We start from the raw sequence: 11,471 nt of genomic DNA on the forward strand, positions 1-11,471 counted from the left end.
CACATGGGTTAACAAAAAAAAAAGTTGGACATTAGAAGGAAGTTTCTTGAAAACCAGCCCCAATCTATTTTTCTTTGGAAATAATAAAAGGTAGACCTAGTCAAAGTGGAAACTTCAATTCTGAAGCTGTAACATTTGTGTTAACATTTGTGTTGAACGATATTCCAACTAATTACTGTAAGTGGTTGATAAATTCATAACAACATTATTGCATTTTGTTTTAGCAGTAAAAATGCAGACATTATTGATCAAGTGGTAGATTTACTACTTTTAGTGCGCTCAAATTGTAAATCTACTAACAACAAAAATAAAATTAAAACTGAGTGAGGGAATTCAGCCTCTCTCTTCCCCTTCCTCATTGACTGCTGGCCATTAAAAACAAAAAAAAACCTGGGGCAATGGGGCAGGATCTGAGGCTTTTGCCCCTAGAACACCCATGGGACCCATGATGGGGTTGGGGAAAGTCTTGGGGCAACTTTTTTTTTTTTTTTGTGGGATTGGAGTGGGGGGGGGTGGTGGCAAACCCAGACAGTTTTATATTTTTATAATTTGTTGGTTAGTGGCTGGAGGGGTAAGATTAGGGGGTCAGGGGGACACTTGCTTTACTGGGGGGGGGGGGGGAGGGTGTTTGCTTTTTCAGGTGTTTTGTCTGTCTTTGGGAGAACTGTGTGGGGGTGAAATGGGGGATGAGATTGGGAATGTAGTGGGGCATGAATCTGGATATTCTGAGGCTGGGTCAGGGAAGGAGGTCCCAGCATGTTGGAGAGGGGAAGAGTCAGGGTGTGTTGGGGCTCAGCTAATGAGGGGGGTAAAGGGAATTGCACTGTGCTGGAGTTGGTTTGGGAAGGGCACTCTGGAGTGTGTTTGGGCTGGGATCAGACTGGGGCTTAGGATCTCCAGGGCAGGGGAATGGGCATGCTAAAATGGGTGGGGTATGGGTTGGGCCAGTAAGGGTGGAAGTAGGAAGGGAGTGCTAGGGTGGCACATCTACCCTGTTTAATGTTAGTGTTAATTTGTGTGCTGTTCTGTCAGGGCTGTGTGGTATTTAAGGGGGGGGGGGGGGAAGGTATATGTGTGTCTTTGGGGCTGCCAGTTCTTCCTGCTGGGTGTACAGATGCTTGCTTAACTTTCCATAAACAGGAAATTTGCACGTGCAAGTTTGTGCACATGTACGGATGAGAAATCATTCTTAGCTGCTTTGGCACATATAGTAAAAAGTGCTGTAAGAATACTTTAAGAAAAACCCTAGAAACTGCTTTTGTGGTGGCTTGCATTTTTTAAAAATTGGTTGCCAAGATTCAAGCCACAGCATATTTTCAGGTGAACATTTAAGTGGCTGGTGGGGTAATTATAGCATCTACTTTATTAAATACTATCTCATATCTTAAGGTGAGTAAAATTGAAATGGATAATAGTATATCATGAAACTGGTTGTTCTGGGGAGGATGCTGTTCTAGCCATCTATTATGGGGCCTTTAGTTTGGGAACTTCTATCAAGTTTAGTAGTCCCCAAAAATAAGATGTGGCCTATCAGTGCGACTCTGTATTCTAAATGAAGTTATAGTATGAGTCTATTGTAGAACAATGCTGAAATGTATTAAATTTTAAATAACCAGTCGTCACATCTGAGTAAAGAATAGATAGCCAGGGAAATTACCTTGTCCCTTAAGGGATCCAGAATAGGTGGATGGGAGCTCTACGCAAGGCTATGCGAGATGAATTTAGATCCATTCATTATGCTGGAAGTCAGTACTAAGAAAAGAACTACCAGTGTCTTCTGGAAGAAGGGAGGGCAGCCTCTATAGAAGATGAAGTACTGAAGAACTCTGAGACAAGTACATATAAATGTGAAAAGTGGTCCTCTGGAGCAATGGTCAGATTGGCTTTGTTCCTCTGGGCTTTTATCTCTCCTCTTCTTTACCACTGGCTCAATCAGTCCTAGTTAGCTCTTGCTACCTCTGTTTCCTATTGGTCTCTATCTGTGGCCATGTCTACTTCCTCTTCTGTCCCACTCTTGTAGGTGATGGGAAGTGGGTGAAGTTTGGGGTCTCATGATCCTGAAACTCCACCTAGGGTTCTTCTGTGTGTACCTTTTTGTTTTTCCTTCTGTCTGGCTTTGACACCAGTCTATTCATATTCTTGGGTAGTTTGTTCTTCCTTCTGCTCTGTAGATTCTGTCAGTGAGCCAGTTCTAAAGTTAGTATTTATTTATTTATTAATTTTGCTATACCGCTTTCATGACAGGAATCATATCAAACCGGTTTACATTTAACAATGTGTGTAAGGTAGAGAGAACTCAAACCACAATAACAAGAGCATGGTTAAGAATGTGAAATAGTTGCAATAAAACAGGGAAGTAAAAACTTGGATCTGGAAAAGAAAAAGGGGGGAGATAACTGAACAGTAAAATATTTACAGTGTAGCAAAATCAATTCCAAAGTAATATTTACAGGGTAGCAGAATTGATTTCAATATAGTATAACTGTATAGCGAGTGACATTGATCACACAGTAATGGAGATGATGGAGAAAGGTAGTGGTTTCTTGTTTAAATCCTTTTTTTTTTTTTAATGAAGTGATTGTGATGTTGGGTGATGATTTCAATCAAGGCTTGGAAAGGCTTTTTTAAAAAGCCAAGTTTTCAACCTTTTCCTGAACGTTGGTAGGCAGGGTTCCTGTCTCAGGTCAGTTGGGATGGAGTTCCATAAAGGTGGACCTGCTGTTGAGAACGCTCTGACACTGAGTAATTTGTATTGATAAGTTTTAGCGTGTGGTACCTGAAGCGATTCTTTGTAAGACTCCCTGATGGGTCTGGTGGACGTGTGTTTTTTGAAGGGAATTTGTAAGTTGAGTAGGGATGTGCAGGCCAAAAGTTTTCGTCGCATTCGGGATACATATTCGTGGATGGCCGATTCAGTTTCATGCGGAAGTATGGAAAATTCCATAAGTTGCCGATCCGTCAGTACGTTTCCCGGTTCCCTAAATAAAAATTTAACACCCCCCACCCCCCCCCCCCACCAAGACTTACCAAACCTCCCTGGTGGTCCAGCGGGGAGTCAGGAAGCCATCCCTGCACTCATTTGCGGTTTCCTCATGGCACCGATAGCCTGTTTCACAGGGGCTGCCGGTGCCATTGGTCAGCCCCTGTCACATGGTCACCGGCGCCATCTTGTGCTCCTACCACGTGACAGGTAGGTCACGTGGCAGGAGGTTGCTCCGGGACCCTCGTTGGACCCAACCGGAACTTTTGGCCAGCTTGGGGGGGGGCCTCCTGACCCCCACAAGACTTGCCAAAAGTCCAGCGGGGGTCCGGCAGCGGAGGCGCGGAGGAGCACGTGACGCCGGAGCAGAGTGACGCCGGCGTCACGTGCTCCTCCGCTCCTGGACCCCCGCTGGACTTTTGGCAAGTCTTGAGGGGGTCAGGAGGCCCCTCCAAGCTGGCCAAAAGTTCCGGTTAGGTCCAACGAGGGTCCCGGAGCGACCTCCTGCCACGTGACCTATCTGTCACGTGGTAGGAGCACAAGATGGCACCGGTGACCATGTGACAGGAGCTGACCAATGGCATCGGCAGCCCCTGTGACACAGGCTATCGGTGCCATGAGGAAACCGCAAATGAGTGCAGGGATGGCTTCCTGACTCCCCGCTGGACCACCAGGGAGTTTTGGTAAGTCTTGGGGGGGGGGGGGGTCAGGAGGGTGGGGGGTTTAAATGTTTATTTAGGAGGCCGAATAAAACGGATATCTGTTTTATACATGGGGGGTCACGATGCGTTTCGCCTCCCCACGTATTTAACAGATAGCAAAAAATAAGTTGCGGATTACAAATCTGTGGAAAACGGATGCACGTCCCTAAAGTTGAGCTGTGTATGTTGATGGATGGCCTTGTATATGGTGGTGATGGATTTGTACATGATTCTGAAGTGGATTGGTAACCAGTGGAGGTCTTTGAGGAAAAGCCAGATATGGTCGATTCTCCTAGAATTTGTAAGGAGTCTGGCTGCTGTGTTCTGTACCATTTGTAGAGGTTTGGTATGTGAAGCTGGAAGGCCCAGTAGTAGTGAGTTACAATAATCTAGCTTGGAGAAGATTATTGCTTGAAGAATTGTTCTGAAGTCCTGAGTGTGGAAGAGCGGCCTTATTCTTTTAAGGATATGTAATTTATGAAAGCAATCTTTGGTGGTTTGGTGGTTGAATGATTTAAGGTTGAGACGGTTGTCTAAGATGGCTCCTAGATCTCTCACACGAGAGGTTTGAAGGAGGGCTGGTGGTTTTGAGGATGTATTATTGTTTTCCGGGGATATAAGCATGTATTCCGTAAAATACTGGGGCCTGAGAAACCTCTTCCCCCTCCACTTTTTGTGCAGTCATCTACAGTGAGTACTGCCCTATTGTGTTGCATGGGGTCTGCATCTTCTGCCTGGAGACTTCCACTGAGGGGAAGGATTTTGGGTTATCTTGGCCCCTTGTCCCCTACCTATGTCTAAAAGCAGCTTCTCAGCTTTTGATTTTGTTGTCCTACTTCAATGAGTCAAAGCCAGTTGGACTGTACTACTGGTTTAGTAATAAATAGATGTCAGTGCGAGGAACTGTTGGGAGGTGCAGAATTGTAAATAACTCTCACTCCCTGCCAAACAGAGCCAAGAGGAGAGGGAGTAAGAGGAAAACAAGGAGTAGATAAAGGAAACCTTACCTAATGCCAGTGCTGGTCCTGAGGTAGATGGGTAGGAATTTGCAGACTACTTTGCCCCAAAAATCAACTGGGTAGGTGGTGACTATGTACTGTGCAGCAAAACCAGAGGGGCAAAGATGCTCGGCTCTTCAAGCAACAGCTTTAGGAGTTTTGCTAGCTGTTTAGGTTATTGCAAAGCTTGATGACAAATCCTTAGGACAAAGGACTAGATTAAGGATGGGCACTTGCCTGCTTATCTAGGCAGGATGAGGGGGATAATCAATGAAGAAGATGTTAGAAACCCGATTTAGATGGTCAAGCTGGTAGTTGGGATATCTTCTTTACAGCGTAGACTAGAATGACTGCTGCTTTTTATTCTTGTAGTATAATAAGCTTATTTGTGGCTTTTTAGCTGCAGCGTTTGAACAAAAGTGTAGAGCTTGCCAGCAACATGAAATTTCCAATTCTATTTGTAGTGTGGGTTTTTCATTGCGCCATCACTTGCCTTTGCTGGTAGCCTGGATGCATTCTTTTTTTGTTTTTTTGTTTGATGGGTGGGTGGGGCAGTAGATTGTTTAAAAACAAGAGATGATTTCTTGATCTTACAACAATCCTTATCTACTTCCCCCCCCCCCCCCCCCCTGTTTAGTTTGAGGTGACTCCTAAAGCACCCAGCTGACCCATTGTCCTTTTTCTCTTCAAATGTCTTAATATAAAACTGAATTCATGCCTCAGCAGGGGCATGGGCAGGAATTTGTAATTGCTTGATGCTAGCTACTACACAAGTTTAATCCAAACAAAATGGCTAATGAAGATTCAATCTCCCTAAACTGGTTAACTTGTGCATGAAATTGAAGAAGTAACTGTGCTACCTTTTTATAGCTTGAAACAATTGTGCAACACTGTGTAAACCATCTTCATGCAAAAAATGGCAATAGTAAATTTTAAAAAATGTTCCATTACGGATTTGCTGATTTGGTTTTTGAAGAGATGAAAAATGTGTGACCTTGTAAGGTTTCTGCCATTTTTTTTTTTTCATTTTACCAGACTTGTACTAGAAAAGCTGCATTTACCTAGTTTGGCTTACAGTCCTGCCACCAAAAGTTGTTGGCATGAAACGACAGTTTGACTTTAAAAATCTCAAGGCAAGTAGTGTGACATGGATAATAGTGTATGCACTCAGCCAAACAAAGCATTTCCCTCTGTAACACATGGGAAAAACCCCTTTAGTATATCTGACTTTTAATATATGGGCATGCAGCTGGGGCTTTTTTTTTTTCCCTCAACTCATCTCCTTGATCATGTTCTAACGTGTTCTTTTACAACAAGCTGTTAAGCCCCTTAAAACGGGCTACATTAAAAAAAATTTTTTGGTCTGTTTTTGGACACTGCACCCGTCTATACTTCTTCTTTTCCTTTACTCCCCCCTTCCTCATTCACCTCAGTCACTCATCCTCCTCCCCCCTTGGTCACTCTCCCACCCCCTTCCTGCTCCCTCTTATGCTGCTCTTCAGGGGTGCTTGCTCATGGAGACGGGAGGTCTCCGGGGATCCCTCCCCAGCACGCACCTCAGCTGCTCTATGCCGCTGCCGCCGCTCCTCCCACCTAGTGTAGCTTGGCCCGCCTAACATTCGCATACCACCGCTGCTCCACCTGATGTCGCCGCTGCTGCTCCTCCCAGTGCCCTCCTCCCGACGTGCTCTCTACTGCACATTTGCAGGCCAGCGGTCAGAGCCCATTTATAAGGTAGATATAGTGATTCACAAAATGGATTTTTATCAACTTTTTACAATTTGAGTTTAGTTTTTAATAATGTAAGGTAGGCAGTGGAAAAAAGCACTTTTTTAAAAAAATTATAGTAAGAATCTTGCATGACAGGACACAAGTATTTTATTAATAGCTTTTGTCTCTCCCTCCCTAGCTTTAATTCCAGTTTTACTTTATTTGGAAATTTCTCTATCTGGTACCAGGAGTTCTTACATTGGAGAGAAGAGTTGGGGGGTTGTTGCCAACTGATTCCTTGGTTTTTTTCAAAATTTTTATTATTGCAAGGAACACAGCTTATAACCACAAAAATCAGAAACACAGTACCATAGCTGGCATGCAAAACATACCCAACTGAACCAATACAATCAAACAACTGTCAATCCTTCAGTATGCGTACTCCTTTGCCAGTTTTCCATGTTCTTATTTCCCCCCCCCCCCCCCCCCCTGCCATAACACCACTCCACAATTGCATCCACAGTCATACCCCAGTCACTCACCATTCATAACTCCCCCTGTTACAGGAACCTCCGTTTAAGACCAGGTACGTTTATAACCAATGGTAATCAACCCAGCTTGCACATTGTTTGGAAGTAGCACATAATAGGCTTGCCAACACACACAATACAATTTGTCTGGTTTCCGTCTGCCACTGAGAGAGTCCATAAATTCCATTTGTAGTAGTAATACCATTCTATTTGTCCAAGCTGCTAAAATAGGTGTTGCTACCGGATCAGTCCATGCCGCCAGTATGGTCCGACATGCGAGCATAATAGCAAGACGCTCAAACTTCTGTTTAAACCACTACCACGTGCACCTCCCGGATGGAGGCTAGCCAACAAAATATGCCCGGCAACAGGTATAGGCACATCTGTACATTTATTGATTGTCTGAAACACAGAGTCCCAGAAGGTTGTCAGTTTGGAACAGGGAAACAATCTGTGGTATAACATCCCATCCACTGCTCAAAGAAGTAGGAGCCAACTTCATTTTATACCTTCGCACGTCGTCATAATAAAAAGTGGAGGATTTTAAATTGGACATCCCGTAATCCCAAGTCAGGAAACCACATATAAAGCGCCTTAAAGCAGGATTTCAAATACATTGGGGTGATCTTTATATCCATCATAGTTGCCCAGCGGGTCGTCAAGGAATCCAAACAGGTACCTTTATGAAATTGTTGCCCTAGCTTTTTCCATCTGGTGCTTGTATTAGCCACACAAGCAGTATCAAATAGCAGCTGAATCAGCCTTTGCCACAAAACTAACACCCCAGAGCTCCAGAAGAAGGATTGCTAGCAGTTATGAACCTGTAGGTAGGCGAAAATGGTTTTGCTGGTAATTGATAAGTACGAACCAAAGTATAGTCCACTAATACATGAGAAGTAGGGTCAAATAAGTGAAAAGCAAACATCGCCCAACACTGATAGACACCTCTACTCTCAGTCCCTGGCAGAAAACCAGCATTACCAAGAAAAGGAAGCAAGAGAGAGGCCACCCCTGGTAGACCTGCACAACAGCACAACCATCTCCAAGCCTGAACACATGGTGTCAATAAGGCCGTGGGAAATGTAAAAGTACTTCTGAGTCCAGGACACAGTTGGATAATACTGAGAGGGGAACTAGGGCGCGACATACTCTCCAACATCCCCTGCACACAGTAATGATAGGTTCCTGTGAGCCATTTGCCTATGAAACGCAACTGGCACACTACATTATATAGCCGAAAGTCAGACAAATTTAACCCAACCTGTTCCCGGGGGCCAAAATAGTATAAGCCATGCGAGCTTGCTGTCCTTTCCAAAGAAAGTTATGAATAAGAGCTCGCAGGCGCTTAAGAGCTCTAGCCCTCAACCAACAGGGAAGCATGTGAAGAAGATATAAAAGCTTAGGAACAATCACCATTTTTATCAATGCACAACGTCCGAACAGCGACAGTGGGAGAGGGGTCCACACTCTCATCTGCTCCTCCAAGTGCGTTATACAGGGGGAAATATTCAAGTCATACAACATGTCTAGCTGTCTCGGGACCCAGACGCCCAAATATAAATACCTCAACTTGTCGGGAGCCCACCGAAATGGAAAGGGACCATTCCAAGAGGCAGGCAGGTGGTCATTGAGGGCCAAGGCTTCCGACTTAGCAAAATTTATTTTTAAACCCGCCACTAAGCGAAATTGTTCAAATAGACTAATAATAACAGGGACACTTGTTCGGGGCTTCCCCACAAAAAGTAGGATGTCTACGGGGAACATAGCTGTCTTTAATGGGTGCCCGTTCATACTAATCCCAGTAATTTGCGATGCCCTTCGCAGGACAATAGCCAAGGGTTCTAAGGCCAAGATGAACAACAGTGGGGAAAGGAGGCAGCCTTGCCTGACCCCACAATAGAGCTGGAAGGAATCTGTAGGAAACCCATTGAGCAAAATAGTGGTGCTGGGATTGCTGTAAAGAGTCTGAAGCCATGTAAGGAAATCTCCAGAGAGGTTATGTTTCTGCATTGCCCAAAACATGTACTCCCAGGAAAGGGAGTCAAAAGCCTTTTCAGCATCCAGGCTAAGGATCAGTGCTTCTGCCTTTGGCTGATAACGTAACGCAGCTCGAAGACTCCTAACATTTCTCACTCCCTGCCGCCCCTTTACAAAACCCATTTGATCCTCATGAATAATAGAAGGTAGAACCTGGTTCAGTCGGGAGGCCAAAACAGCGGCCAAAATTTTTATATCCACATTGAGTAAAGATATTGGACGATACGAGCCCACTTCCAGGGGGTCTTTACCCAGTTTAGGAAGAACAACGATAGTCGATTGATTAAAATTAGGAGAGGTCTAGAACGGGTAGATGTGAATCGGTTATTTATTCTTTCGGATAGTAGAAAGACTAGGGGGCAGTCCATGAAGTTAGCATGGGGCACATTTAAAACTAATCGGAGAAAGTTTTTTCACTCAACGCACAGTCTTTGGGGAGGCGTTAATTTCTGAAAGTAAAATGTGTGGCTTGGCTGCACATTTACTTTCTGTATCGCGCAGGAATAACTAATAGGGCCATCAATATGCATTTGCATGTTGCGGGCGCTATTAGTTTCGGGGAGGTTGGCTGCGTGTTTTCGACTCCTTACTGTATTTATTTATTTATCTATCTATACCGACATTCGATTGGTATATCACATCGGTTTACATCTAACAATATGTCTAAGGCGAACCTTGTAATGACATAGTACATTATAACAGTTTAACTGAGAACTGGTTATGTTACAATAACGGTTTTATACAATTATAACATGCTTGACTGGCATAACCTAATATGGTATATATAAAAAGGTTTAATAAATATAGCATATGTAAAAAAAAAAAAAAAGATTAATAAATTAACTATGTACAGAGGAAGTGAGGGGTCTGGTATAAGGTGGGAAGGGGGACTGTGGCGTGTTATTTGTCTAAGGTGAAAGCTTTCCTGAAGAGCCATGTCTTGAGGTTTTTTCGGAAGGTAGGTGTGGAAGGGTCAGTTCTGAGAGCGGTTGGGAGGTTGTTCCATAGGTGAGGACCCGCTACGGATGCGGCGCGTTCTCTTGTGGAGACTTTGTGTGCTTCCTTTGTGGGGGGGATGGGGAGTAGGCCTGTGTTGATAGAGTGGAGATTTCTGGTAGGGATGTATGTGGCCAGAGGTCTTTGTAGCCAGCTGGCTTTGTCGTTATGTAATGCTTTATGAATGAGCATGAGTGTTTTGTATTGAGATCTGTAAGGAACAGGCAGCCAGTGGAGTTGTTTGAGTGCTGGCGTGATGTGATCTGTTTTTTTCTTATTCGTTAGAGACCATGCTGCGGCATTTTGTAGGAGCTGGAGGGGCTTGAGGGTGGATGAGGGAAGGCCCGTCAGGAGGGCGTTGCAATAGTCCATTTTGGCGAAAAGAAGGGATTGTAGTACCGTTCGGTAGTCTGGGGGATGGAGTAGGGGTTGGAGTTTCTTTAGGATTTGAAGTTTGTAGAAACCTTCTTTTATCAGAGTCTTGATATGTTGTTTGAAGTTCAGTTCCTGGTCCAAGATGACTCCGAGGTCTCTAACCGTCGGGAGTATGTTGTATTTGGGTAGGATTGAGGGATCTGTTATGGGTATGGAGGATTTTTTAGTGAGGTGAAGTATTTCCGTTTTGTTCTGGTTGAGCGTTAGAGCCATTTCTGAGAGGATGGTGGTAATGTTTGTCCTGTATGTTTCCCATTGGTTTAGTGCCGTGTCGATGTTGTCTCTGATAGGGAGCAGGATTTGTACATCATCGGCGTGCAGAAAGTAGGTGAGTCCTGTTTTGTCTAGGTAGTTGCTTAGTGGCAGCATATAGACGTTGAAGAGGGTGGGGGAAAGTGATGAGCCTTGGGGGACTACTTGTGAGAGGGGTATTCTTTCTGATGTTGTATTTCCAAGGATTACTTTGAAGGTTCTGTTGGTGAGGAATGATTGAAACCATTGGAGAATGGTGCCGGTGATGCCTATTTCTTTTAGTCTGTGAATTAGAATTTTATGGTTGACTGTGTCAAATGCAGCGGAGATGTCTAGTAGGATTAGGAGGAAGGATGCGCCTCTGTCGAATCCTCGTAGTATGGTATTTGTGAGGGTGAGTAGTAGAGATTCTGTGCTGTGAAATTTTTTGAAGCCGTGTTGGGTGGGAGCTAGAATGTTGTGGTTTTCCAGGAATTCTGAGAGTTGGTGGTTAACAGTCTTTTCGATGATCTTCGCCAGGAATGGAAGGTTCGAGATGGGCCGATAGTTGGATGGGATGGTCGGGTCGAGATGTGGTTTTTTAAGGATGGGTTTAACTATAGCACATTTGAGAGAATCCGGGAGTATTCCTTGTTCAAGGGAAGATTGGTGATGTCCGCGATGGGTCTAGCTAGGCAGTTTGGAATCAGCTTGAGGGATTTTGTTGGGATGGAGTCTAGGGGTGTGCTGCTGGGTTAATCTTTCGGATAATGTTTTCCACTTCGGTAGAAGCTACGGTCTCGAACTGTGACCATGTTGTTGCAGTGGAAGGTAAGAATAGCGTGTCGAAAAG

This window comes from Rhinatrema bivittatum, chromosome 5 (genome assembly GCF_901001135.1).
Source record: "Rhinatrema bivittatum chromosome 5, aRhiBiv1.1, whole genome shotgun sequence".
Lineage (NCBI taxonomy): Eukaryota > Metazoa > Chordata > Amphibia > Gymnophiona > Rhinatrematidae > Rhinatrema > Rhinatrema bivittatum.